The sequence below is a fragment of the Pholcus phalangioides genome, unplaced genomic scaffold (genome assembly GCF_987345545.1).
Source record: "Pholcus phalangioides strain wild (caught in Gottingen) unplaced genomic scaffold, Ppha-v1.0 ptg000040l_1, whole genome shotgun sequence".
Classification (NCBI taxonomy): Eukaryota; Metazoa; Arthropoda; class Arachnida; order Araneae; family Pholcidae; genus Pholcus; species Pholcus phalangioides.
The window spans coordinates 5415503-5441909 of record NW_028301626.1 but is presented as its reverse complement, the minus strand read 5'-3'; the positions used below and the strand labels follow the sequence as shown (position 1 = coordinate 5441909).

At 37.4% G+C, this 26407-nt stretch overlaps 1 protein-coding gene and 2 long non-coding RNA genes across 3 annotated transcripts in view; 2 read left to right on the top strand and 1 right to left on the bottom strand.

The window, feature by feature from the left end:
* LOC149065315 (uncharacterized) overlaps window positions 1-26407 on the top strand; it is a 197280-nt gene that overhangs the window by 143528 nt on the left and 27345 nt on the right. The gene's annotated exons all lie outside the window — the stretch shown is intronic.
* On the bottom strand, window positions 1384-13504 carry LOC149065316 (uncharacterized). Its single transcript, XR_016195645.1, has 3 exons — window positions 13369-13504; window positions 5435-5702; window positions 1384-1806 (listed from the first exon to the last, which is right to left on the bottom strand). It is a non-coding gene; the product is annotated as an uncharacterized LOC149065316 (long non-coding RNA).
* LOC149065317 (uncharacterized) lies at window positions 6937-9301 on the top strand. The gene is made up of 2 exons (XR_016195646.1): window positions 6937-7149; window positions 9103-9301. It is a non-coding gene; the product is annotated as an uncharacterized LOC149065317 (long non-coding RNA).

Below are 26407 nucleotides of genomic sequence, written 5' to 3'. Positions count from 1 at the left end.
CAAATCAACGAGGAAGTGGCCCGCGCTCTCCTAAAGATTGAGTATCCGTGCATTACAGTAATGTTGAAGCGAAGGGTCAATGGCAAGATTCCAGTTGGTCCGTGTAATCACACGGACTAAACTTTTTTCACTTCCAAGCTTATAAGCGAAAAAAGTTTCGTCATGATTCGTATCAGTATAGTGTTTTAACAATAAGAGAGCCACTAGATCAAATGGACTCCAGGACCAGGACAGCAAACAGATTTGGTGCCCCGGACCAGAGGGGGCGCAAATATAATCTATTAACCCCACCTTCAATATTAGAAGGACGAGGCACCAAAATGTGTGCTTGCATCGGCTAACTAAGCATCTATAGTTGCGGCCCCGTCCAGAAATTTATTTTTGAGGGGAGGGGACAGAGTAATAGAGAGCAAACGAATGTACCATGTTATAACATATATCTCTGTCATTTTCTTAGGTTTTGAGGGGATGGACCCCCCTCCCGGCACTGATGGACAATTGAAGGCTTTTACCGATTCTCAAAAATACAATTTTATAATTACTTGTCATAAATTTTCAATTGCGTATTTCTTTCATTCTAAATTTTCAACAATGGGGTTATAATTGGTTCAAAACCCCCAAACAGAAGCCTACGCAGGGGGTGCTCAGGGAACCAATATGCCCTCCCCAAGCTATCAGTGGTTTTTTTTTTTTTGCAGTGAAGAAAAATGAGCACCTCTCCTTAAGAAAATCTTGCGTACGCTACTGAGCAGAGACCAACGGGGAGATCAGTAATTTGGCAGATTTTTTTAACTGCTGGAAAAGTGACGTTGACACAAAATGAAATGTTGTTCGAACAACAAACTATCAAATTAAATTCTTCGGTGCCAGTCTTTCTATGCTTTGGTTTTACACTTGAAGTATTGGAAATACTGCACAAATAAATTGAGCTATTCAAAATTTCGTTTGTTTGTATGCGCTCGTGTTATCAGGTTTCACCCAAGTTTTGTGCTTTAATCACTAGAGGAATGATGGCTTGGATGGGAAAACAAGCAACCTATTGCTTCTACATTGCTTTGCACTAAATATTATGGGAAAAGAGTTAGTGGCCCCCTGCTGTAAAGACAGTGCAAGAAATACTGTGTCACTGGCGTTTTTCTCGAGCTAATTGACTTGGATCCCAGAAAGCACAAATGTGGTAAACTTTTTCTCTCTGTAGATTGTTTTTTTAACTTAGTGAGTTCAGCCCTGACTTTAAGGATTGTAGGTGTGTTATCATTGAATTCAAGGTCTGAAAGGGTAATAACATTTTTTTTGTATAGGCTACCATTATTGCCAAAAAAGCAATACCCAAATATCTTTATATTTTCAAAATTCAATGTTATTCAAAATATCTTTCCACTTCTCGAATATCAAAATTCATAAGCTGGTGAATATAAATTAATACAGTAACAAAGGATAGGAATCAGACTTGTTTAGAAAAAGTTCAAAAGCACCTCCGCTCCAAATCCTAGCAAGTCTTCAGAGTTCAATGAAAATTTCACATCATTTTTGTAAATAAATCACAAAATAAATTGAAATTGAAGTATTTATTGATGAAAAAATATCAACTAATGTTCATTTACAATACGTATGATTGCAGCCACTATGCCCATGCAAAGGACTTTCTAAACTTTCGATCATTTCTACTTTCTTAGCATATAAGTGTCAAACTCTTTTTGAATGTTGTCTTTTTGGTGATTAAATGTGGCCTTTCCAGAACTGAAACTAATGAATCTCTGATATCATCTAGTGTTTTGTGGAGAAAGACCCCAGCTTTCATTTTATCTGAAAAGAGAATGAAAACAATTGTAAAATACTAGACAAGCAGTTATGATGAAAAAACATTCATTTAACAATTAATAATACAAATACAAACTGAAAGGCCACAACAGGGAAATTTCCCAAGCGAGAACTGATGCAGGTAATAGGTTTTTAACTCAAGCAAGGACGGTGAGCAAACAGATGGTGTTCCAAAAGAGATGGGATAGTTTTAAAAAGATGGCAGAACAGGTGAAACCCCCATTTTCACCTTAGCATCATGCATGGAACAAAAAACGTGCTACAATACACCTGAGAGGGGGGGGGGGACAAGGAATTTTCTACAGAAAAACTTTAAAAGTTACCAACCTTTAAAAAAATGATTTAAATTAATTGAAAATGATTACAATAGCACGTAAAAGGTGTTTTCTTCTGTAATATTTTTTTCTGAAAATATTTGAAATCATAATTATAATATATTTAAAATTTTGCTGACAAGGGAGGTGGAGGATATCGGAGGAGGCCAAAATTCTTCTTACACAATACAGTAGACGCGGTTTATTGAAATCATGCATAATGCTATCATTTGGATATTGCTATCAATCACTAGTATAAAATATAGAATGGACCAATATTGTAACATAGGCAAAAGTTCATTGACAGTTATCAGGACTTATGGCTTTTGTTTTTTGTTTTTTTTGCATTTAGAAGCTGAGGTTTAACCATACTTTTGTAGATTAAAAAATGTAACACCCCCCCCCCCCCCCATTGACAAACATTTCTGTATTCTGGATGATGATTTTTGCTTGCACATGACATCGATAGGCTATCTGAATATTATTAGCTGCTATAATCCATGGACGTGTGAAGCTGCTTTTGTAATGAACTTCTGGCAATGCAGGCACACTAAAGGTAAGATCAAAAAAAGAAACTTCAAATTCTCAGTCAATTATCCAAATCGAGTTTTTACTTGAAAGACTGTCTCGAGGGATCTATGGAACACATACAGTACATAAATTAAACACATGACTGAATTTAAAAAAAAAAGATTTTAGCTTAAAGGGAAAAAACCCAGCATGATTTTTCCTCAAAACAGTCCTAAATAATGTTTTTCGACTTTTCAGAGACTTAATGACTCCTCCTGATGTTGAAAGACACACTGCAATAAAATCAGAAAATTTTGTGCCACCCTTAGACTCCATTTTAATAATCACACGAATTTCAGGCGACCATTTACCCATTTTATAATCACCACGTCGACTGAGATTTGTCAAACCCTGAGCTATATGTAAAATGGAGTTGCCCTGTTTTCATGTATCCTGTTTGACCAAGTAGGACTCAAGATCATCATTTGGCTTCTGGGTTTCTTTCGACTATAGTTATCAATTGGTTATTGTTATCAGAAACTATACGAGTCCTCATTTTGGAAGAAAAAATATTGGTTTGTTTTTTTTCTTCATTTTTTATGAAAGCCCCATTTTTTGTGATTCCAAACCAGGCCTTTGACGCTTAGAACCGAAGCTATGCCCACTTTAGAGTTGCATTTTTACCAGGATTGGCAAGTTTTTGACGGTTTAAACATTCACATCAAAAACCTCAAATATTGTTTTTCAATATAAAAATTCTCATTGGAAATGCACATGTTTATTACATGTAATGTTCAAAGTGACTGTTATACAAAGAATAAATACTTAATATGATTGTAAAATAACTTTCTACTCTAAAGAATTATTTTGGACAATATATGTTTTGTTTCTTACAAATACACTTTTAATAAATATACACTTTTTAATGAAGCATAGCATAAACGCTGAACGAAAAACTATGGAATGATTTAATATTCTTCAATCCAAGATGATTCTTGATCCTCCAAAATTTCTTTAACTGCTTATATATGTGTATTGATATAAATCATCTGCTGTACTCTTTTCATAACAGAGAGGTATATGATGTAAAAGAACTTTTTTAAATATGTAATGTTGTTTTCTGTTATTATTAAATTATCTAAATAATCACTGATATTCAAAGCGATACCCTTATCGTGCATAACATTAGAATATATCAAGCAATCAAAATAATAAATTGTAAGACTAAAATTTTCTCAAATTTGGCAGTGCTGGCTTGTATATGACGCTTAAGAAACTCTTGTAACTTAGTGCATGAGTAAGGATAAGTTTTTTTACTATGATATATGGTATATTTACTAGCATTTATAATGCAATGGTTTTTTTGACTGAAGCTGTATCTAAATATGCAATGGGCATCATGTCCTGCCAGTTCTTTGATTAAAAATACTTGTTAAAACTCTGGATTTATATGACCTAAGATATAAAATTTTTAGGTGAGAATAAATGAGCACAATTAGTGTATTAACAGATGCTACACGAGAAATTTTATATCTAATAAAATTTTGTGGGTAGATCAGAAAATTTAAAATATTAAAATAGATATTTTGTGCTCAGTAATTATAATTCAAAATATAAAAACATGTTAATCTACATAAAAGTGTTTTGTTATTCAACCTATCTATCAGGTTAACAAAAACTATTTGACATCAGTAAGTTTTTGACTGTTTTAATACTGAGCTAAGAAACCTATCCCTGATCTCTTATCACACATATTTTGAATAAACAGCTCCACTTTGCTAAGTAAATTGAATACAGGTAATCAGTAGTGTAGATAAAATGAAACATATGAAAGTGTTTTTCATAATGTTATACTGTATACTTATTGTGTTCAAAACATTATCCAAAAGCATTCATTTAAGATTTTGATGGTTCAAACCAATTTTTGACACTTTTTACATCAAGTAATCTGTGAATGAAAATTTTAATGGCGTTTTATGAAGAATGTTATTTCTGACATTTTACTTGGGTTTAAAACACAATTTCTAAAAATCTATTGACTGTATCATTGCAAAATTTTATTATATTTTGCCATTTATTGTTAAGCGTCATAAACCAAAACCTAAGGTGTATAAAAATCTAAGTATTTGTCCAATTGCAGTGTTTTACATACACGGTATGTTAAGTGAGATTTCAAAAAATTCCCATGCACATCAATTGAGAGAAAGGATATTTTTGCCAAAATTTGGGATTCAAATTGGAGTGAAAATGTAGTGTAGTTGAAGTTATATGATGCATAAATGAAATATAACTTTTCGTACAAAAAGTATAGAGAATAATTGAGGCCAAACCTAATCGTAATATAAATGAGAAAGTATTATAAATTAGTTATATGAACAGAGTTACACTGTAAATAAGTGATTTCCCAAATTGTCTGGAAATACAATATCCTGTTCCCGGAGGCTCAAAAATGTCAGGAATTTAGAAACCCTAATGTCAGCCTCTCTCGCAAGAGTTTTCTTTAGGGGCAGCACACAAGGCTTTGCGCCCAGGCCGCCGTTAAGCTCGAGCTGCCCCTGGTCGAGGGGGCCCATGGTACTATTTCTAATATAACATTGATTTTTAGATTGTTTCTGTAGTTTTCATGGCTATAACATTTTTGAAAAAAAAAAAAAAAAGGCACAATTGAATATAGAAAAATGTAGGTTAGTGTGTTGACTTCATTGCTACCAACATGTCATTAAATATAGAGGTAGCTCAATAACTAGAAAAGATGCATTAAGGAAGGGGGAAGAATCACAATTTCTTACCTCTCTGCTTTGGTAAGAGCCAAAGGTTTGCCCAAAGTGACTTTGCCAGTGCTGTACTTTGATTCCTGAACTTTCAAATAATATTATTTCAGCAGGACACTAGACATTCATCTTTCCGCTACCCTGACTTTTGCAACCTCTATGGCTAGTGCATCTGCTGGCGAAATTTCCTGACCTATGACAGACAAAGGTCTTCCACATTCATTTTGTATCATTCTGATGCTGCTTTTGATAGAAATATTTTGACTGCCTTTCCAAAGATCAAAATCTACAAAAAAAGAAAATCGTGTATTTCAAAAACACAACTCAGGGCCAGAACTGAAGGGGGGGGGGGGCAACAAAATTCAGAAGGGCTACTAATTTTACATGGGGAAAAAACACAGTTGCAAAATCATTAATCAAATTCTAGTGGTGGGAGCAGCAAAATCACACTTGGCCCCACAAAAATCACAGTAAACCCTTACAGCGGCAATCTTGAGATATCTTGTTAAACTTGATCTACTTTATTTTGGTCACCCCGAAATATCTCGGGTTCTTTTAGCACACTTTTATAAACGTAAGTGGCAATTGCGATGCACATCAGGAAAATTTTAAAAACGCTTAAAGGGTTAAGGTTCTGGCGTAATTTCCATTTTCAGTCATTTTAAAGTTTTCGCCACTGGCAATTTCATGATGGGGTGAACAAAAAAAAAAAAATGTTTTAGCTTTGTGTTTGCTTTACACGCAAACAAGCGTATAATTTAAGAAATATATCAGATACTAAAGATATTTGTTTACGTAGATTAAATGAATTAATGGAAATACAGTGAACAAATGTTATAACGACCACGTTCTTATCACTACCCGATTCTTCAACGTTTCCTATAGTGGAAAAACCATTATTTTATTTTAATTAGCTTATTTATTCAATATAAGTTGAAATCAATTTTTTAAATGTATCACGATATCCTCATTGAACCTTGGTTTTCCCGCATGCTGGAAATGGACTGGACTACAAATTTCAATAAGCTGGATTCTCTCCTAATTTTTAAGGCATACCATTAAGGCAGGGAATAGGCTACTGTAACTTTGATGCCAGTGTCCTCTTAATGCATGGGACCACCCCAGCGTGTGGGGTCGCCTCCCCCCCCACAGCCTGAGGGCCTCGAGAGCAGCATGACTGAGATCCGGTTTAAATTAGTAAGCATGACAATTGGTGGGCAACAATTTCTGTCCAGGTGGGGGACCCTCATTTTTTCCTAATTTTTGGTCGGTTTGGGAAGGGCCCCCCCCCCCCCCCGGCACTGCGTACGCCTCTGGGGGCCGTGATGCTCTAACGGCCGTATTCACCGTCCAGGTTCAGAACGCGATCCAGGTTCTAAACCGCGTTTCACCTCAAAATTGGTATTCACCACCCCTGAATCGAGATCCACGGACCAGCTTTTCGAGCCTGAAACTGAACCTCCGATATCGGCGATCCAGCAGGGTGGATCGAGTTTCAGCGCATGCGCAGTGAACATTATCGTCGCTGCAAACACAAACATCAACATGGTATTGGCTGTCGCGCTGAATTGTTTTTACGATGACCCGGAATGAAATAGGGAATTTAGAATAATTTATTAATTATAAGGTGATGAGTGACCGCGTTTAGGTATTAAATATATGTTAAGTAATTATCCCCGATCAATGAAAGCTTTCAACTACTACTTGAAGCCATCATCAAGTGACGAAAGAAGGTGAGTAATGATATTTTTCTATGATTTCCTTCAAATCTGAACTTCATTCGCTAACAAAATGATCATTATCAAATAATGATAGAATTGTATGAGTAATTTACTCATGTATTGATATTAATGACAAATTCGTCTTTATGGTACCTGAAACAGGGTCGTAGCGGGCAGGGCCGTCTTAAGAACACCATGGGCCCCGGGCCAAGTGGCTTTTCTGAGGACCTGCCAGGTAAATTACAGAAAATTTCAACCAAATCTCATTTTTGTGAGGGCCCCCATTCTCTCGGCCCTTGGGAAGTGCTCCGGTTGCCCCAGCTTATTTACGGTCCTGACCTAAAGGTTAAAATGGCAGGGTATAGTGTCACGCTTTTGAAGTTTTTTCCTCTCTGAAAATAATGTATCATTGGTCTGAAAAGAAGTCATGAATATCTCTCTTGAATTGCAGGAATAGTCACTTGTATACAGTGTATACAAAAAAAATTTTTTTTGTATTACTTGTAAACAAAAAAAATTTTTCCCTAACCAGGACCATCTGAAGAGCATGATGCCCCCCCCCCCCCCAGACGAGAAATTTTTCTGTGGTCCTACCTGGTAAATTCTAGAAAATTTCAACTAGATCTCATTTTTGTGGGGCCTTTTTTTCTCTTGAGGAGCCTCGTACATTAAGAACTCGCAAAATGTACTAGGCAAAAGCGATCATTACAGTAGTGCATTTTAATTCCTAAACAATACAATATTCACCAACACTCTAAAATATAGATTTGTGTATGAAATGTTTCGTCTCTAATATGAAAATATTTGTATTAATGCCAAGCAAATTATATTACCTTTTTTTAGCTTTTACCTCTTGGCAGGAATATATTTATTTGATACTTTGCTGATATTTTGCTGCTGTGTGTAAACATGGCATTTTCCTTCTATATTCAGTCGATCTCGCTTATAACATTCCCATGTATAATATTTTCCTGCTTAGTACTCGAATTAATTTTTATTAAGATTTCCTGTTTAAAGCATTTTCCCCGCTTACATTTTTCATGGTAATTTTTTGAAAAAAAAAACCTTTATAAGCAGAATCCACAGTATTTGCACAAATGAAAACACGTGCACAACAAAAAGTATTTTCTGTGATGCACTCTCATTATCCAAAATCATATAATTATCAGCTCATTTCATTCTATTTGTGCATCAGTATTTTGCGTATAAATATCAGTTCATTCGTTTATTATTTACAGTTAAACCTCACTACAATGATACTTGATATAAAAATAAATCCCTCTACATCAATATTTTGAAAGTCTTGTTTGGAAATTCCTATAGTATAATGTTAAACTGCTGCCACTCGATTACAGATGTGAATATTAATATGAGAAATAACTTGAGAATAATTATTATTTTTGATAAGAATATTCCCCAGTAATTTATAAAAGTAGTCTTTCCAAAGAATATTCTCTAGGATATTATATATAATTATATTATAAATAACTGGAGAATATTCTTGTTAAGAATAATAAGAATATTCTCAAGTTATTTACAATAGTAGTCCTTCCAGAGTCCTTCGTTACAATATTCTCAAGAATTTTACATCTCTAATCTTAATACAACAGCAATCCCTCTACAATGATATTTTTTCTTGATTTGCAGAATATCATTTTATTGAGATTTTAGTGTGTGATCATACCTTTCGTGCTCAAAACACCAATTCAAAAATTCATGAAATTACTTTTTGGAACCTTATTTATGTGCAGTTCATGCCAGCATTGGGCAATGATTGAGTGAAATTTATAATATTTAAGTAATCTATCATTACATAACTAGTACCACGTGATTGCTGATTACATGTGCTTTATTCGTATTATGCAGTATGATTTCACTGTATTTGAAATCACAACACATGAGTACGATTTGCTTCATTCTTTAGGGAAATTTTTTTTCATGAAAACTATGTTTTTAATTTTTCAGATGAAACAAGTATTTGGGAGCAAAAGTAGGGTAAAAACACATCTATGATAAAATGTGGCCACTGAAGACGAGCTGACTCTATCATGGAAGAAAATCTCAATATTTATTTACAATGTTTGTGTGTGTGTTATACGTACCATTATTTTTTTTAGCAATCTCAAATACTTCCATATAAATATGAATAAATTATTTTTGATAATTGATTTGTCGTTATTTCTTAAGTGAGGAAAATGTTAGTAACGAATTACTAGATTGTGATTATCATGTAAATACAGTATATATTTTAAAAAAAAATTCAGATTTAACTACCAATCCTGCTAGTAAAAAGAGGGATGGAAAATGATTTTGTTGATGAATAATGACGTTGGAATCTATCAATATATGTCAAGTTTTTTTTAATTTTTAGTCTTGGCTATTAGTTTACCCTTTATATGTTGAACGTGATTCAAAGGCAATGCATTTTACACATTAAAAAAAAAAAATTCTCCATACACTAATGCTTGTATTGACTGTCAGATTTGAAACATTGTTTACAGATTTTTTATTTTTAAGAATCTTTCAGCTTCAAGGACGTCCTTTCAACTTATATTTAATAATATAATGAACTGTTTTGAACTGAATCTAACTTTTTATGTAAGCTAATCAAAAAAACTAGTACACATGTTGGAACAGTTTTTTGTTGAAAAGAAAACTGTTGGTTTTAGCATTTTATACATTGAGAGGGGGCACATCTTGTGTGTAGGAAGGATTGCATGCAACTATCATACAAGTTTCAACAAATTACAAAAAATCAGTCTCAGATATTAACTTATTTGGCTAATAGGAAATATAGCTATTAATGTTCAATGTGCATCACAAGATTTCTATTAGCACTAGTGCTAATTACTATTAGCATAAAAAAAATTTTTGGAAATCAAATTCACTGAATTTTGTACTTTTTCATTTTAATATGTGTATCTAAAAATTTGATTTCAGGTACAAAACAATCATAATTTAAAAAATATTCAGATAAAATTATTTTTTGAAAAATTTCCAAATTTATTAGTATTTTTTAAAATATAAATTTTACATAATTGCGACCGATGTCCTTTTTTCCTTCATTTCATTCACGATTAATAAAATTTGTATGCTGATACATTTTATTTTCTTCAAAGCAATGAAAAGCGCATAAGCTGATTGTACGTGCGATATATAATTTATCTAATCTGAGAATATTAGCAATTCCGTAGCGAAATGAAAAACCATCATTATAGATATAGCGGAAGTAGGAAAGAAAACAGTAGCTGGAATGAAATGGAATTTACATTAAAAAGGGGATGATAAAACCATATTTTGCTTATCGAAAAAAAATTGTTGAAAAACGTAAACACAAGAATTCAACCGTTGAGTTTTCTACTTCATTAGAAGATCAAAAACCCTTCATCCAATCAGCGTCGGATCTACTTTCGCCAAGCTAATATACGCCAAATACTCGCCAACTGAACCGAGTTTCACTTGATACGCACTCGAGACTCACTGGTGAATGCCAAATTCGTTCTAAAACTGAAACGGGTTTCAACTGATCCGCGTTTCAGGACCGTGAGTGGTGAATACGGCCGTTAGAACGCCCCTGCCCAGCAATTTTAATGATGGTCGTATCAAGATTTCCTTGATTTAAGGAAGTTTCTGTGCATATATCTGCATTAATGTCACCCCCCTCCCGCAGTGGCGGATCATGATTTTGGGAGGCCCCAGGCGCAACCTGATCTGGAGGCCCCCCCTATCAGGGGCGGATTAAAGGTAGGGGCTGTCACCCCCCCCCCCCCCGAGAGCAGAAAAATTAAATGGAAAAAAAAAATATTTTCTACGTTTTTGACTGAATAACAAACCAAGAAAATAAATTTGCTTAAAAAAGGGGGAAAATTCAGAATTTTTTCCAAAAAAAATCAGAACCGTCCTGAAAAATTGAACACATTGTCACAACCACCGCCCCCACCCACAAATTTGCGTTTATCCACCACTGCACCCTTTTGGCCCTAATAAGAACGAGATGGTTCACTAAAATGAACAGTATTATGAAAATCATAACTTTTTTTTTATTTTTGCATCACCAAAACCATAAACACAAAAATAAGATAAGGAAATATAATGATATTCTCTGGTACTAGATGAAAAATAATCACACTCCCATTAAAAAAAAAAGTCACAGTAAAATTCTGCATCATATTTTTAGTAATCTAAGATGTCCGCCCTGGTGCCTTCAGCCACACGGCAAAAATGGAGATCCGTCATAGTTTTAGTAATTTAATATTACTGATTAATAAAGATTTGATAATATCTCAAATATAATATATTTGATTTGATATAAAGATACTGATAATATTTAATAGAAAAACATTTCTTCAATAGAGGGAAGAAATTATATCAGAGTAAATATAAGAATTATATTTTTAATGGAAGAAATTAGGTCAGAATGAATAAAATTTAATGAAAGAAATTATTTCATAATGAATTAAAATTATTGTCAATGAAAGAAATTATTTAAAAAAAATTTTTTAGAAATTATTATTTTTTATTTGTTTATTCTATTTTATTTTTACTATTATTATATTAATTATTATTATTTTCTCTTTCAGCCACCTCGTTGGGCACTCTGCCTGTTGTGGCCTTTGCCTTTGTATTATTTGTATTCAGAGTGAATAAAAATCTTCTATATTATGCCCCCCCCCCGTTTCGTTTAATAACGAAAAATGCCACAGTATAACATTGTGGCCCGCGTACTTTATAAAATGTTTCAATATGGCCTGCTATGCCTCAAAGGTTGAAGACCCCTGCAGTAGACTCTCGCTAATCCGGTACGTATTAGACCACGGTGTGCCAGATTTTACCGAAATTGCTGGATTAACTTTGAAGAAACCCATTGAAATAATATATGAAATTTCGTGCAAAGACATAGTCAGGACTTGATCAGCAATTAAGAAATATTAGAACGTGTTAAGGGGTTAGGGCATCAGGAGAAAAGTGACACCACACCACCTAAATATCCTGGACTACTGGACGTGCTGGATTAGAGCACGATCGAATTCTCGAGAGACTACTGTAGTTGAAATGCTCAAATAAAAATTTATCAGATAATTTATATATTTTTAGTTTTGCTTACCGTTATTTTTGAAGACTCTGCAATCTATATCCTAAAGGAAATCTTGAGGATCGGCATGGAAATTTTTTTCATTACAATAACACACATTACAATTACATTAACAATAAACACTTTTCGGTCTGACACAAAGATGTTGTCTACCCAAGCCTCCTTGACCAATCCAAAAATGTAGCTCTTTTTTTTTAGAAAGAAGGAAAAGAAACCCCCTTGATTTTTTTCAGCCGGGGAGGGAGTGTTAAAAGAGAAACAGAAAAATCACGTGATTCAGAATGCATGTCATTCAGCATTCATTTCAAACCCCACTTTTTTTTTGTCATATGGTCGTATGATTCCAGTCATAGATTGCAAATGTATATGTTGTTTGAACCAGCTTATAGTATTTCATTCAAACAAGTGGGAGACAAAATCACAATAAGAGCTCTACTACATTCATTTTAATTAGTACGAGTGTCTCTTCCTGTGGATGTCTCTGCTTGCCGATAGCCATCTTGCCATCCATTATACTGTATACAAAAGCTTACACCAAAGCTGTCGTATTATCGGCGCCCATAAAAGCATTTCATACTGTGGAATGAGACATCTGTTTATGCCTTCACTCCAATTTTCATTTCGGACAGACATTAGGACCTGCTGTTCTCACCCCTCCTCCTGCTTGTGCCCTTAGGGAAATACTGTTTGAAAATGACCCTCCCTGAATGATCGCTTTACAATGTCTCTTCTTTCTTTGTCGGGGAAGAACTGGCCCTTGAGAGCTGCGTCTTGTAAATTGTTCTTTTCTTTCAGTTCCCGTTTTTCTTCCATAACTCTTATAGGTACAGTATACATTAAAAAAAAAAAAATTGCGGTTAAAAAAAAAAAAAGGTAGAGCAGATACTGTACTTAGTTCAAGAGATTTGTTGATGCGCATGTAAATTCATATGTAGGATGAAGCACACAACTATTTGGAGGCCCCCCGCTCTGCCGAGGCCCCAGGCGCGCGCCTCATGCGCCTGTGCGGTAATCCGCCACTGCCCTCCCGATAAAACAATTTTCTCAATTTAAGGTATGGAAATGCCGGTTTTACACAATTCGTTAAATCGAAGTTCGACACTTTATTACGAATAATTTTAACAAACGAATCAACTCACCCACGATCGATGAGAATACATGCTCCTCCTATTCAATTTCATGTCAATAGCTTTCAATCATATGATTGCGAAGAATGTTGAGCCGAGTGTTTTCACATTCTGAACGCATCAACAGTAGAATGTATTGTTTGTTGGCCGTTTATTTTCGTTATAGAATGACAATTACGAATTAAAAACCCGAGGAAAAAAAAGCAAGCGCAAAACGTGAGGGAAAATGGCGGTGCGAAAAAGGAAAGCATAAACAAAATGAAATTTCGACGCCAACCATGTACTGCCACTTTCTCCACCAAATCCCTCGCAGCCGGTAACCCATTCATTTTTGTTACATCATCGGCAGCCAATCATATCACGGAGCCGTTTTGGGTTTTAACGGCTCATCAACAAACGACAGGTAAATGGTCGTAAAAAGTGAATTTTTCCACACTCCACTTTATAGTAATGTGCTGCCATCTAGTCTCAAATTTAAAAGTGACTCATGTGGTGATGATGAAGTTCAAAGTAAAAAAATTATATTCTTTATTCCGCTCAGTTCCTTATAAACAAAGCTCGTGAACTGAACTGGAAATTTAAACTATAAGTTCGGTTATTTTATTTGAGCATAAGGAGACGTCCAAAATAAAGAACCTCTTAATGAGCAGACGACAGAGAAGAAGTCGGTTCCCTACAAACTAATCTCCCAAACAGAACTGGAAGTTTGAACTTCCAGTTCAGTAATTTTTTCAGGACACAAGGAGACGTTCCAAACAAGTAACCTGGAGAGAAGCAGACGACAGAGACTGAGGCTTGCATCCAGCTTATATTACTGGAGGGAGCATCCAGCCGCCGTGACGGCAGCGACATCAAATGCAAGGAAATCACGTGACTCGGTAAAAACAGAGTTCATTTGCCCATAGGAATGTACAGTTCGGTCTCTAAATATTGGGTTTTAAAGATTAAGAAAAAAAAGATAGAAAAGAACTCATCTAAAGGTGAAAAAATATTAAATTATTTATTTCATTATTACGGGAATAATTTCTTTCATCAATTCTGGATTTTCCTTCATTATTTCTTGAATTTCCTTTCATAAATTCAGAAATATTTCCTTTATTAATTATTATTTCTTTCATTACTTCTGAATAATTGCTTTCATCAATTCTGAATTTGTTTCTTTCATCAATTCTGAATTTGTTTCTTTCATCAATTCTGAATTTGTTTCTTTCATCAATTCTGAATTTGTTTCTTTCATTAATTATGAAATTATTTCTCTTATTTATGATGGAATTATTCCTTTTATTAATGCTGGAATTATTTATTTTATTGGTTCTGAAATTATATCTCATTAATTCTGGAATTGTCTCTTTCATTAATTTTGGAATTATCTCTTTCCTTCATTCTGGAATTATTTTTCATTAATTTTATTATTATCTCTTTCATTAATACTGAAATTATTTTTCATTAATTTTATTATTATCTCTTTCATTAATGCTGAAATTATTTTTCATTAATTTTATTATTATCTCTTTCATTAATGCTGAAATTATCTCTTTCATTAATTCTAGAATATTTTCTTTCATTAATTCTAGAGTTATCTCATCGATGCTGAAATTATTTTTTCGTTTATTGTTTTAAACTCATCCTATTTATGCCATAAGGAAATAACGGGGATTGTGTTTGTTTTCTCCGAATCACGTGTGTGTTCCAACGAAAGATGTTGCGCAACGCACTCATTTCCCAGCACTGCACAGGCGAAGGCCGCTGACGTCATACAGTCGCCTTAGTAATATAAGCTCAGTGGAGGCTTGATTTATACACTGTTGCTGCTGCCACCTAATCTCGAAATTTCAGGCAACTCATGCGATGATGAAAGAGAGATAGAGCGAGTTCTTCGTCATTTTTTAGCATGAAATTTTTTTATGAGACAAAAATTTCGGAAACAAAATACGTGCATTTGCAATAATCGATTTTTTTGATGTAGAAAAAATAATTATTTCTTTGCACAAAAAAATTCGGACAATATGGATGACCGAGCAAATAAGTGAAAATACGGATTATGTGGTCTTCAGATAGGGTTACCAAATTCAAAACTGAAAAGAGGAGGATGCCTGGTGCGAACCTTAGGAAGTGCTGTCTTAACGCATGCCACCTCCCCCCGGGCCGTCCCCGAAGGTCCTAAAGAGAAGAGGTGCCTCAGAAAAAGGACACGTAGTTGAATTTTTCGAGAATTTTTCCGGTAGGGCCCCCAAAAAATCCCTTGGCTCGGGGGTCCATGATGCTATTAAGACGATCCTGCCTGTCAGCCCCACCCTTGTGGGGGTCATGAAATTCCAGTGCTTGATTCCTTTTCTTCTATTAATTTACATTAATTACACAAAAACAGCAATAAAAAATTCGGAAAATAATCAAAGTTACGAATAAATACGAATATTGCAACGAATATTTGATAAAGAAATGATGAAGCGCTTTAAAAGTATGACAAAAATTTATGTCTGTTCAATTTGAGCCACGATGAAGTGTCAGCAGGTGAACCACGCGCTAATTATTATTAATAATTTGCGCATGAATTTCGTAAAACTAATTTATATGTAATGTCCCTCTCAATGGATCGTGTTTGATTACGATCCAGACTATCAATGCGTTCCTGAAGTAATGAAAAAATGAGTAATAAAATGCGTTCTTTCTGAAAAAAAGTTTCCCCTTCAAGATTTACGTTCGTAACTCGAAAAGTTTATAAGTAGGGGAGCAACTATAGAAAAAAATTTGATAGGGGGCCACAAAATTATTTTTTTTTGCATCGCGCTACGAAATTCTCCTAAGCCCGGACCTGCCTCCGATTTTTGAATTTAAATATCCCGGGAAATAATGCAATTAAAAATATGTGATTTGTTTGTTGGGCTCAGAAGAGAAAGAGCAACAACTGTCTAATTGGAAGTTAGAAGGATAGTATAAAAATTTACATTTTTTATTTTGTTGTACACTGTATTTTCATCTTCAAAACTCGTACAGGGTGATTCCTGGTCACATTTTGGGAATTTTTAAAATTAGAGCCATAGCAGTACTCCGAACGGTTGATGACTGTAACAGCACTCCAAGGAGAAACCATTAAATGTTAGAATGGCCATAATATATTTTCCAATAGGCAGGGCCGCAGGTAGTGGGAGGGGGAGCAGGCGGATCTGGTGCCCCGGGAGCATCACAATAGGGGGCGCAAATTTCACCATTCAACCTATCCTTCAGCATTACGAGGGGGTGCGTAAGTGAGTGGTTTCCCCGGCTAACCTGCGGCCCTGCCAATAGGTATCTTATTTCTGATGAATCACCGTTATATTGGATATTTTTTCTTTTAGATACATTCTCAAGTTTGTAATTTACACCTGGTAGCATTTCTTTTACTTCTATAGATCAAACTACACAGTTGATCTAATAATGACCCACAAAAATCATGTCCTTATTCCGTAGAACTTTGTTTATTGCAAGGGCCCCATCTGTGCACTTCTGGCACCGGGCTGTCAAGTGACAATTAGATCTGGTTCCGATTTTCAAGAGTAAATATGCAAATAGGTAGGTAGGAATTTTTTGCTACGTACTATTGCCTCTCTCAGAAGAATCGCTTTGTATGTGGGCGTATGACAATGTTAAGACAGCCCTGGGCGTATTTGATGAAAATTATGAAAAGCTAATCGAAAAACTCAGCAAAATAATGTGGTCTAGTTTGCAATATTATCAGTTTCTCATCTTTTGTGACATCCTTTGTGATAATGATCCTCAACTATACAATCAAGTGTTCTTACAATTTTACGATCTTCTATCGGATGTTTCGATGTTGAAAAAAATTTTTACATAAAAAAACAACAACATTTAATAATCTTTTGTGGTGCCCCTTTAGTACTGATGCCCTAAGCACGTGCTTATTTTGCTTAATGGTTAATCCGGCTCTGGATAGCTTCTCGATTCACCCCAACACGTTTATCGTATTTCTTTTCAAACGTGCCAATTTTGTTACAATTTACTACCTCCGGGGGTAAGCTATTCCCAATAAGGACACCCGTACACCCGTAGCTCTTCTCTGCACCCCTTCACCCAAGTCTACGTCCCTCTGTAGGTATGGTCTCCAAAACCTTACAGCATACTCTAGTCCAGGATGAATTAAGCCTCGGAAAAGCGGAAGAATGACTTTAGGAGAACGCGAAGAGACCTTTTTGAAAATGAGACCAACCATTCTTTTTTTTTTGCTTTTTTTTTATCACTGCTGAAGATCATCAGAAAACCTAAGCCACTCTTCAATGAGAATTCCCAAATCAGTGACCTTAGTTGCATCCAGGATAGTGACATCATTCAACTCGTAAGAGGAAACGTGGGTTGTTCGAACCAAAATGAGCGACGATGAATTCGAAATGAAAATTCGATTCTCTGCAGCTGCTCTGGACTCCTATAAACAAAGTTGCTGTCAACAAGATTTTTTTTTCTCACTCACACGGTTTGACGTACACTGGACACGGGTGTGGGGGAAGGGGTCACTTATCGTGGTGAATATACGAATTTCCAAAGAATTCGCATTTATGCTTGAGCAGCTTGTTGGGAGGAAGTAATATTGGTTTCGTAGAAGGCGGCGAGCCGAAAAAGTCTGAGGATTATCACGAACACATGAAGGTAAAGTTTTGAAAACCTGGTTCGAAAGAGTACTGCTCATTTGTGATTCAGTTAGCCTCATTATGACAGACACTACAGATCCCGTGAGAAAGCCTGGCCTGGGGGCCCATTGGAGATCCCAGTCCAGGGGCTGCTGGATGTAGGGCTCGCAACCTACGCACGGATAAAAAACCGAAATTGTCTTGACAAAAAACAGGATATCAACAGCAGGTTGAAGTAAAGAAAAGGAAAAATGTGGACGACTCTCGCGTCAAATTGGAACTACTACAGCCCGTATATAATTACGAAATATTTAATTATGCAGACCCGCAAGAAAAATAAAAAGCGACAACACAACGGTAAGTTGTTCATAATTTGCTTCACGTTATAATTGGTAGCATATCCCCGGCCCAGGAAAATCATACGGCGTAAATTAGCTCAGAAATAAAATTGTAAAATTCTGAAGAAAAAAAAAGTAATAGAAAAAAAATGGGGATTTCTCACTATCTGCCGTAAAATAATAAACTCGCACAAGCTTTTGCAATGACCATGGTCCCCCCCCCCACATCTTGGCGCAACACCCCCAGGCTGTGATCTTTGGCGGGCCCTCAGGCCAACCTTTCAACAGTCCTTCTACATAGTAATCTTTTAGCGTGAAAAAAAAAAAAAATATTACAAGTATTGTCGCAGGTACCCGGGCTGGAGCCCTGTCGTCCCAACTCTTGAGGAGTGTCCATGATAACGACAGAATACCTTATCGAATTTTTTTTTGGGAGATATATACCTCTTTCTATTTTAATTAGTGTTATCAACAGTTTTTATTTAAACAAAATTTGGAGAAGAGTGAAAAAAAAATTTCATCCGGGAAAATTCTTCATAACGAGTTTACAATCTCATGTTTGAGGGAAAAAAGCACGTGTTCGTAATACATAATGAAGGGGCGGGTAAAATTACAATCAATAGAGATAAAGGATGCGGAGTGATATCAAAAATTTGTACAGCGGTTTATTTACATCAGCATCCAAGTTAGAATGAACAGAGTATAGCAATCTCATCGATACTCTGATCGAGTTTATCGATAAAAAGTGGAAAAAGTATGGGGGCCAAGGACACTTCTTTGAGGAACTCCACTTGTGACACCTGTCCAACCAGAGAATTCCCCGTTCAACATAACTCGTTGTGACCTATCTCTTAACTACGACTCTATTTACGATAAACATTTTGGGGTAAATCGAGAAGCTCGATCCATACTTAGAATAAGACAACCATAAGTATTCTTTATGGGCATTGTATAATATTTTATCATGTGTATATATTGTTTATAATTTGTGTTAATTGCATTTTTAATTGGGTTGCTATATTTTTGAAATATATGACATCCATATTTTTATGGGCATCTTTTTCTCAGTAACCTGGTTGGAAGCAAAGGAGGTTAGTCACACATGACTTTCCCTTCCTGAACCCTGAACCCATGCTGATTATCCAACAACACATTATTCTTGACTATCCACTTCACAATTTGCCTTTTAACGATAGTTTCCAAAATTTTCGAGAGGGAGCTCGTCAAACTTAGTGGACGATAATTGGACACAGCTTCTCTACCACCCTTCTTAAATATCGGAACAACGTTAGCAAGTTTCCAATCTCTTGGGACGATACCCTCAGCAACACTACTCCTGTATATCTGTGCGACTGCCCCCAACACTTCATTAGCACATTCCCCGAGGACCCTGGGATAGATATCATCTGGTCCTGGTGATTTGCTTGCACATACATTTCTTAGAAGATTTAGGACCTCCACGTCTTCCACTTGAATATCGTTGAGGGTTTTATTACTCCATGCAACACCTGTATATCGAATATCATTATCTCCATTAAAAACCGAAGCGAAAAATTCATTAAAAGCACTAAACATGCCTACATTTGGGAGAAAGAGGCAGTTAGCCACATTACGAAGCGAGGAAGAGTAGTTGTTTACGTCTTCGAGTTCGTGGCTGGCAAACATCTGAGTGGTGTGACGCGGGTGCTGGTGGATGTCTCGCTCACCACAGAGAGCAACAGGACTGCAACAATACAATTATTCAATCATTACGCTTCACCCACACTAAGAAAAAATTGGTGGCAGCACTATACATAACAAGCATTACACAGAAACAAACTTCAAGTCAGGTTCACTACACATTCCAACATGTACCAATTCGGTAGAAGTTCCGCATAGGAATATGGACGAGGTGCATGTCTGGTTCAGCAACAGCGGTGAATTTCTCGTTATTTTGGAAACGTACTGAGTCATGGCGCTTTATTCTTTTTTATATTATTTAATAGAAAAAATAGACGAGAGAGAGAGAGAGATTTTTAGTACATTTTCGGTCCCCAGTGGGAGTCAGAGACTGAACTTCAATACAAGAAGACACTAGGTAATGGCTAGTTAGTGGATGGCATAAAAAACATAATGAAAATATAAAAGTTGCACAAGACAAGCAGCGCCACAAATCCAATAAAATGAAAAATCAGAATTTTTTAGCAAATGATTACATACCACTGCGTATTATCAGCCGATTTTTCTTTTTGAGAAGGTTTAAAATTAGTACATGTTTTTAAAACCAATTTGTAAAATTTAATTTTTATAAAATTTATTGAAGCAATTTAAAAAAAATCCACGTTCTTTTTTTGCGTGAGCAAGACGAACAACCCCCTTCTGTTTCTTGAGATTTCAATTGTATAGTAGTATAGTATAGCATAGAACCGAGCACGCCCAGGCTCTGTCGCTTTTGCGATATAAGCTCATTGATCGTGAGATCGTGGGCGTGCCGGTAAAAAATCTCAAGCCGGCCGGGACCAATATCCACACCCCCACACCCAAAACCCCAATCCCAGGGCACATCACCGCTCGACAAGCCAGGACCGCACCGCGGCCTCAATCCCCCCTCAGCCCAGCCGACGCGGCCCACAACGCCCCAACACGCCCCGCGAAGGGAGACTCCCGACCATTCTGACGAACCTCCACCGCGGACACGAGAGAGAACCCTCCACAGGACGGGGACACCACCCCCATCAAGAAAAACACGGACGCTTCGTAACTAGGGCCCCAACTGACGCGCCACTCCGACCACGCACGAAGCCACCCAACCGCCGACACCCATTCCCGCCCCCCGCACCCCGGAACGGTCCGCCCCCCCCCCCGAGGAGCCATATGCGGGCGCGACAGTCAAAGCCGCAGTTTGAAGACATGTGCCACATCATCAAAAAAAATAAAAATACTACAGATATAATAAATTGGTCCTCTGCAGCCATTGCCGAGAGAGGTATTCCGTGAAGTGCTGTGAACTTTGACTCTTACGGGTTCTTTGACTCTTAGCAGTTGTGAACTCGGCCTGATTTACGTCCGGCCGTCCATTGCACACGAGCTCCAAGAAAAGATTGAGACATTCGTTGCCTTTTTAGTCCAGCGGCTAGGGCGTTGGTTCGATTCCCCGCAAAGGCAGTTGAATTTTCTGTCGTTTCCAAAAAATGCATCTTCGCAACAGCCAGTTGTTTAAAACCTTCGCAAAGTGAAATTATGAGCATTCCCACGAAGAATCTATTACAGTTGCTAAAACTGATATCTTTATTCTATGTTCATAATTATCACCCCAAAAGTAGGAATCTTCTTCTTTCTGCGGAGAGAAGAAATCAATCTCGATGACATAGTAACTCGTAGATTTTACATAGTTATTGAAATGAAATAATTAACTTTATATTTGGTCACCCTGTCCTAAAAACCCCAATTAGGGAAAGTTGTTGCTATGTCCTTCCAAGATATGGAAATTTCCACTACCGAAATTTCGCCACCGGAAATTTTTCCCTGACATTGCGCCTGTCCGCGTGAGTAGCCAAGTGATTGGTCGAGTGATCGTAGGAGTGAGTGAGTGTGTGTGTGTGTGATCGACTGCAGGAGTGAGGGAGTGACCGCATGAGTGGCCAGGTGAGTGACCATTTTCGTGATCAAGTTAGTGACCGTATGTGTGACCACACTCACTGGGTCCCTCATGCGGCCACATACTCTGTCACTCACTCATGCCCATCCACTCACTTGTTCACACATTCGGTCGCTCGCCCTCAATTGGTTACCCATAGAGTCATTCACTCATGTGGTCACTACTTCACCAAACACCAACTGTGGCCATATCGCTACATTGCAATGCCATTAGTGAGATGGGTTGGAAGTGAAGGCGCTGTCTATCTGTGGTCGCCTCGAGTTCGTTAGGGAAAATATCTAATCTATATCCTCCCTTGGGTTCGAACCCGGGACCCTGACAACAACCTTCACGATGGTAGACGAGCATCTTACCACCATGCCACTCGGGCACCATGTGGTCACTCACTCCGTCAGTCTTACGGTCATTCATTCACTCATACGGTCAGTCACTCACTTGGTAACTCATGCAGTCACTTATTTGATCACTCATGCAGTCACTTATTTGATCACTCATGCAGTCACTTATTTGATCACTCATGCAATAAGTTACATGGTCTCACTCACCCACTCACTTAATCGCTCACACTGTAAGGGCAGGCAAAATGACTGTGGCGGAATGTAGGAGACGGAACGTTGGAGTCGAAATATGATGGACGAAATTGCCGTAAGCCGTCCTTCTTGAGCGCAACAAAAAATGCCCATGGTGCAATATTCGCTGAGCTATTTGAATTCGAAAAGTTTCTTTATGCGGTGCTTTCCTTCATTTCCAGTGATTTTCGAATTCAAATACACTGCTGGCCACCCAAATTGCAACACCAAGAAAGACAAGAGATATCGCAACAATATTTATTTTCTAGATAACTTGTTGACCAAGCATCAAATGATTAAATTTATAGACTTCTGTGAAGTGTGGTTCCTGCCAAAATCAGTAGCCAGAGTAGCCGCCATTGTTGGAGATCACCGCTGCCACACGCCTCGGCATTGATTCAAAGAGACTTTGGATGTGTTCTTGGGGTACAGCAGACCAAGCAGCTTCCACGCGTTGCCAAAGTTGATCTGGTGTGGCAGCTGGGGATGTAATCTGGGTCAATCGTTGAGCAACCATGGACCACATGTTTTCTATCGGCGAAAGATGCGGAGAGCGAGCTGGCCAGGGAAGCAATTCAATCTGGCGATTGACGAAGAACCTTTGGACAATGCGTGCCACGTGTGGTCGCGCATTATCCTGTTGAAATATGGCTGTGGGCAAGCCCTGAAGGTAAGGAAGGACAACTGGCTCCAACACCTCGGAGATGTAGCGCTGGCTTTTTAAAGTACCGGCAATGCGTACTAGATGAGTGCGAGAGTGATATCCAATACCGCCCCATACCATAATACCCGGTGCAGGACCAGTGTGGCGGTGCATAACGCAGCTGTTCAGCATCCTCTCTCCACGGTGTCTCCAGACTCGAATCCGACCATCGTGGTGTTGCAGACAGAAGCGTGACTCGTCAGTAAAGACAATTTCATTCCATTGTGCCGTCCACATCCTTCTTTCATCGCACCATTGGCGGCGGAGACGTCTGTGGTTCTGCGTCAAGGGTAGACGAAGCAATGGACGTCTTGCGGACAGACCACTCTGCTGTAAACGGCGTCAAATGGTACGCGCAGACACTGGATGATGCGGTACAGACTGAATGTGCTGTGCTATGGTTCGTGATGTGGCTGAGCGATCCATCACTGCCATACGCACAATACGCCTGTCATCACGTGAAGTGGTGCACTGAGGTGGATGCGATCGAACACGTCGGTCCGTCGTACCCTCCTGCATCCAACGATCACATATCCGCATTACAGTTGTTTGGTTTCGTCCAACACGACTACCGATTTCCCTGAAAGATAATCCACAATCTCGGTAGGCCACTATCCTTCCTCTGTCGAACTCGGATACTTGATCAAAAAATGATCGCTGTTTTCTACGAGGCATAATTGATCGCTTTTTTGAAAAAACCACAAGAAAAACACAATTGCCGTACTTCAAATCGTCGAAATCTCCAAGCCTTAAATAGCGCTTTGAAGTGGCGCCACAGGCGCGCGTGATGTGCGTCTGCGCTGAAATTCTAATCATTTGCATATCTCACCTCCGCTAATGCATGTTGTAAATTTCATATTATTTGCATGCTTCCTTCAGGGTGTTGCATTTACGGTGGCCAGCAGTGTATATAACCCAGTGATTCTCGAAGTGTGCGTCGCGGCTCCTCCGGGTGTCGTCAACCTTCGTTATGAACGTCGCGCTGAGATGGCGATACTAATATATGTATTTTCGGTGATTAGAAGTGGTTCTCTGTTAGACTATTCTGGGGGAGCCGCGAATAAACGTTGACTTCGAGGGAGCCGCGGGGACAAAATTTTAAGAACCACTGATCAAAGCGATAATTGCGATAATAATTAAAAATATGGATTTTTTTTGTAGACTCGGGAGAGACAGGGAAACAACTTTCTCTAATTGGGTTTTCAGTACAGTGTGACGAAAAATAAAAGGTTTATTCATATTTTAATAATTATACAACCCCCTTGCAATATGAGCCAGAGGTGTCGTAATAACCCCGATGGCCCCTTCGTACCGACTTCGTATATTCTCAATGAAAATCATGCAAATTCAGGAAATGGAAAATAATGAAAATTCAGAGCAAATGAGAAATAATTTCAGAATAAATCAAGCAAATAATTTAAATAATTCAAAATTCCAGAAAATGATGGAAATTCTGAATTTATCAAAGAAAATATTGTTACAAATACAAATACAACGCCACAACAGGCGAAATGCCCAACGAGGTGGCTGAGAAAAAGATGTCCATAGACAAATATGGATGTCATATATTTCAAAAATACAACAACCCAATTAAAAATGCAATTAAATACGTAATTTACATACATAAAAATACATACAACATAAATACATTACATACATTTACCATAAGTGCGTTGCCCCCAAACCGCGGGGTCCGTTGCGACCGCACCTTTCGCACACCCCCAAGGGCGCCTCTGTCGAGGATCAACGGTTCACCAGTAATTTGGCGTCGAAAGGACTTTCCTTTGTGTATCCTGTGTAAATAAAATATTTTATTAAGAAATTTTTGAAATGTAGAAGTTGCAAGTGAACATAAATAATCTCAGTAGGTAAAATAATCTCTTCTACTAAAGGAGAAGTTTATTTATTGCAAAGCCGCCATATATGCTAAAAACAGTCGTTGGCCTAGGCCCAATATTTTTTGGGGGAGGATCTTTTCACTTGTTATGTCTTCTGATGGTGAAACACTACTACTACTATACCGCACATGCACCTCACCTCGTCCACATTCCTCTGCGAAATTTCTAACGAATTGGCACATGTTGGAATGTGTGTGTACGCGTTGTAAACATAACGCGAATTTTGCAGAATAGTGAAACACTGCAATGGATGTTTAATAAAAAAAATTAAATAAAATTTCGTTTTTTGAATGTTTTGGGGGCGGACGCCAATGTTTTATTTAAGGCAGCGGTTCTCAACCACTATTGGCTAGTGGGATCCTTTTTAGTATATAAATTTCTGTCGTGGAACACCGTAGGTCTCTTTTTTTTTTAATCACCAAACTTACTGGTTTATTTTATTGTGGCGACTGACAGTGGAGACACGAGGGTACACGGAGCACCGGTCGAGAACCGCTGATTTGGGTCCTTCGGACTATTCAAACTGCGACATCGAAATGCACCAAAGTAAAGCTACAATTGAAATTGTGTGTGTGAGGCTCTTTTTTTCTTTTTTGAATACATTCAAGTTGAATAAAACAATAAAACAAGAATAAACTTCGGTTTGAAAAGTTTTATAAATTTTTGATAAAGTTAATTTTTGGTCAGGTGATGGACGAACCAAAAGACAAGGTAAAAATGACTAACACCTCTGCTGTTGCACTTCACACTTTGACACCATGTATTGTCTTAAAGGTGATAATGTAAGGGTTCCTAAAGTAAATTTGGTTGGAGTCTTCGAAGACGCTTTTCGCTACTAATTCGACTTCGTCATCGTTAACGATGAGGCTAACGTAATTGCTATTAGACCAGACCAGATCAGCATCAGATTTTTCCCCCCATTCCCAGCGCCTATGGGCTGATAGTGGGAAATCCAAACGGACCCCAGATAGGCCTATGAAGAGGTGAAAGAGAGTTGTAAGTCAGTGGGTGAGTGCATGTAAGTGTGAAAGGAGAAAAGGTCACAATTGGGGAGCATGGCCATGGCTGTAGAAAAATTTTATGCCAGGTAAAAAGTGCGTCACAATGTCGCCACACACCAACAGATCCGAACGGAGCTACGGATGAAAGAGCCACACAAAACACAGCAATGCACTAAAATGGATTACATATGCAAAATTTTGGTTAAACACTAAGATTTTATAATCACATCAATATGTGAAAAACGTAAATGATTATCATCTATCAAAAAAAAAAAATTAAAATTTT